We start from the raw sequence: 4,266 nt of genomic DNA on the forward strand, positions 1-4,266 counted from the left end.
CTCTACTGGAGAAGTCTAGTCTCTGAAGTTCTCCAGAGATACAACATCCCATTGGGTTACTAAGACCATCACACTTCACCTGTAGCAGGAATAACTCCTCTGGATGAAAATTTTATTACAGGAGTCTAAAATATTCATCCACTACTGTAACCCTTCTGTAGTACTGTTTCTAAGCATGATGAAACCTGTATTGTACACAACATACAATACACCAAACCCCAGCTAAAAATTCCTTCACTTGACAATAGCGTTCTTGGAAACCTACCAATAGCTTAGGTCACGTTACAAGCCAAAAAAACCCAACAGAAACACAACCGTTCCCACCTCCTCCTTCCCTCTTCCCTTTCATCATTATTTCATGAGATTTTGCTCCTCTCTCCTATTAAATTATTTTGCTAAGAGTATTCGTATTTGCAACACGACTTACGGGAATTGAAATATCCAGTTACTGTGGTAATGTTCATTGGGAGTATTTTTTATTTTTTTTCCTGGTTTGCATTTTGTCTAATTTTAATCACGTTACGGAGGCATAAACAAAGTTGGCAAGCTGCCACGTTTCTGTGGAGACGGAAGCGGGGAAGAAGATCTTTTATGCATGCACATATTGAGGTGGCATTTAAATTATGTTGATGCTTCTCACTTGGAGAAAAACATGTCTCCAGCGCCAGGTTCCTCGGTCTGGAGGGAGAGGGTTATCATAATACAGTATGTGATCACTTTCCATCAAACGCGCACATCACATGGGTGTGTGCATATTTCATTTACTGAATAAATGTATTAATTAGAGGGACTTTACCGCTCTTCTGCATTCTGTTTAAGATTTAATGACATGTATTTTTTAAATGTATATATTTGATATTATTATCATTTTTTTTAAATTAAAAGGTTATTCTGCAGATCTCTTTTTGAACCGCTTGATAACTAAAAAGGTACTCACAGAAAAATTAATTAAGCTCTGTTTCCACTACTGCGAGTTGTTGTGCGACTTGACATGTGAAGTTGCATGACAAGTCAAAATCCATGTAATTTCAATGGTCCTCGTTCTAATTGGTGCGACTTAAATTGCAGCGACTTCATAAAAGGTTTTTGCACTACTTTGTTCCGACTTTTATTATTATTATTATTTAAGGTACTTATATAGCGCCGCCAATTTACGCAGCGCTTTACATATACATTGTACATTCACATCAGTCCCTACCCTCAAGGAGTTTACAATCTAAGGTCCCTAACTCACATTCATATACTAGGGGCAATTTAGACAGAAGCCAATTAACCTACCAGCATGTCTTTGGAGTTCGGTGCGACTTGTTCTCCATAGAAAGTAATTTGCGTAAGTCGCAATGAAGTCACATGTACATGTATGTCACCGTGACTTTGTTGCGACTTCAATGGAAGTTTGCAGAATCACATGATCTCTACTCCTCCCAAAGACATCACTTCCTATATGTACGTGAGTGTGGAAGACAGCAGGAAGCATGCCCAGGCCTAGAAAGAACAAGGGACAAGTTCATGACAATGAAGAAATCATTCGGCTTGTCAGAGAACGTCCAGCAATATATGACCTCAGAGATCCATTTTACAAAGATAATGTAAAGAAATATAGAGCATGGTTGAAAGTGGCTCGCATATATTATGAAAACTGGGACTCTTTACCAGATACAAAACAGACAGCAAGATGTAAGTGGTTGATATATGCTGCTTACCACTTTTCAGCTTGCACCTATTTATTCCTATTGCGGGGGCAGGATCAAAGCAGCTTGCAGAGGAGGACACAGGGTGAGTTGCTGGCAATCGGTGAATAGTAATAATGTGCAGTAACCTCTAGCAACCAATGGGTGTGTGGTAATAATGTGCAGTAACCTCTAGCAACCAATGGGTGTGTGGTAATAATGTGCAGTAACCTCTAGCAACCAATGGGTGTGTGGTAATATTGTGCAGTAATCTCTAGCAACCAATGGGTGTGTGGTAATACTGTGCACTTTGACCTCTTGGTGGAGATCACAATGGTTTTGCAGGAGGGAATCCCCTGTCAACACTGTCTGTGTTGATTGGGGAATTTAGCTAGTTTCTTTCCTGCAACCTGTGGCTGTAGGAAAGAAACTAGCTCCGTCTGTGTGGGCCCCAAATAATATTTGCCCAGGCTCCAAACATTATTAAAGATGGCCCTGACCACATCCTTCAGCACATCACAGATTATTCTGCAGGTGTCATGGATAATATAGCTTGCAGTTTTTGAACTTGGTATTATCTTTATGTTTTGCAGTGCACTCATTACAAACTTGATGGAGAAGTCTCAAAGACTGTACCTACGAAAATTAAAAGAAGGAAGGAGTGGTTCCAGCTCTAAAAGATTAGCCCCATATGCCCATGCCAGGGATCTAGAATTTTTATAACTGGTGCTGGAAATGCAAGAGTAAGTTATCAGCAGGCATATTTCAAGGTATTTGACATATAAAATTGTAATGCTTCCTTTAACAATTTGTTATTCGTATTTCAGAACCCAAGCAAGCTGGTAAGACAGCACACACGGTTTGCCACTGGAAGAGGAGTCAGAGGAGGCTGCTGCTGCGAAAGAGGAAGAAAAATTCCAAGACACTTGATCAGGAACTGTTTGTAGATGAAAGAAGGTCAACAACAAACTCCATTAATGAGGGGGAGGCTGAACCAGGGCCTAGCAAAGTCTCTAGGCCTTTGCGAAGAGCTACAAGGGGAAGTGCTAGGGCTGGGAAACCAATGGATCAAATCTTACACGTGGTCAGTTAGATGTCCACTAAAATGGCCGAAAACCAGTGTGAAGACACAGCATTTCTTGTAATTTTAGGCATATGTAAACAGCTCCCCTGAGAAAATATGCACTCAGGATGGCTTTGATGTCAACTGCTCAATCCTTTGTGGGCGAGGAGCCAACAACATCCTCAGCATGAATGCAACACCCCCCTCCCTATATCCCCCTTATCACCAGTACTCACCCTTTCCAAGTACACAGTATGCTCCACCAATAAACCGCCCATACTGTGATGAGTATGGTAATATGCTGAATCCTTCAAGGCCACGCATGTTACATCCAATTCCTGCTCCCACTACCTCCACCCTTGGCCCCCTGACCACTCACCAACTTATGCCACCTCCACCCAGTCAAGTTCCACCTTTTCAGGAAAGGCAATACTACCCAGGAACATCAGTGGATTATCCTGGACCATCCACTAGTTCAGGTTCCGGGACCACTGAACCAAAAACATACCAGCAATTGTAATCTTTTTTTATTTATTTTTGGTGTTGTTTTGATACCTGTAATTTATGTTTCTTTGTTGTGGTTGACAAAATAAACAACCAAAAAATGGAGTGGTTCACCGAAAAACAAGAAAAGTTTGCAAATAAAAAATATTCTGGTTATATTTTGTGTTTTTTTTTTTCTCCTTTTTTAAATTTTTTGGGGTAAAGACCTGTTTATTCAGCATTTGAATACAATTACACATAACAAACATAAACAAAAATAACCAGAGAAAATGGGAGTCTCACAAATGTCACCCACGCAGGGGAGTAAGGCAAACAATATGGCATAAACATGGTGTAACAGCCCGGGTGGCTTAACAAAAAATATAGTAATGCTGCAGTATAGACAATGATGTGAAGCACCTCCACCCTGTACCAGGTGATTAGGGGACATGTCCAGAAAATAGGACACATTATCCTGCTACCAGGTGACAGAACCAGCAGCAGACATGAAATACGATGTGAAACCCTAACGCACAGTGGCACCATTGCTGGTGCTCCTACTGGCACTTCATTGTGCACCCTCCATATCATGCATAATGGAATCTTCAAAAAGGTACCCATCACAAATTCGGACATAGTTATGAAGCACACATACTGCTTTTACTGCAGATATTGCATTCTCCACTTTTAAATTTACAGCTGTATGTAGAAACCGCCACTTGTTAGATAAAATGCCAAAAGTGCATTCGACAACTTGTCTTACCCTCTTTAAGCGGTAATTGAATATTCTCTTCTCTTCACTCAGAGACTGATTGGAATAAGGCCTTAGTAGATCACTGAGAGCAAAGGCCTCATCCCCAACATAGACAAATGGCAGTGGCTGGCCATTTGTCTCTGGCAAAAGACAGTCCTGTGGCAGGTCCAGGTCATTTTCCTTCAACATTCTTCCAAAAGATGATCATGCAAAAATACTTGAGTCTGGGCTGATGTGTTTTAGCTATACATGTCTATATAGCTAAAACAATAATTGGCATCAGGCACTGTCTTGCA

General features: G+C 40.8%; 1 long non-coding RNA gene across 1 annotated transcript; it reads left to right on the plus strand.

Annotated features, from left to right (window-relative positions):
- Positions 1–281: 281 nt before the first annotated feature.
- LOC141134420 (uncharacterized) lies at positions 282–3,239 on the plus strand. Its single transcript, XR_012243270.1, has 3 exons — positions 282–453; positions 2,264–2,413; positions 2,498–3,239. It is a non-coding gene; the product is annotated as an uncharacterized lncRNA (long non-coding RNA).
- Positions 3,240–4,266: the final 1,027 nt, after the last annotated feature.

The sequence above is a fragment of the Aquarana catesbeiana genome, linkage group LG01, assembly GCF_042186555.1.
Source record: "Aquarana catesbeiana isolate 2022-GZ linkage group LG01, ASM4218655v1, whole genome shotgun sequence".
In the NCBI taxonomy this organism is placed as follows: Eukaryota; Metazoa; Chordata; class Amphibia; order Anura; family Ranidae; genus Aquarana; species Aquarana catesbeiana.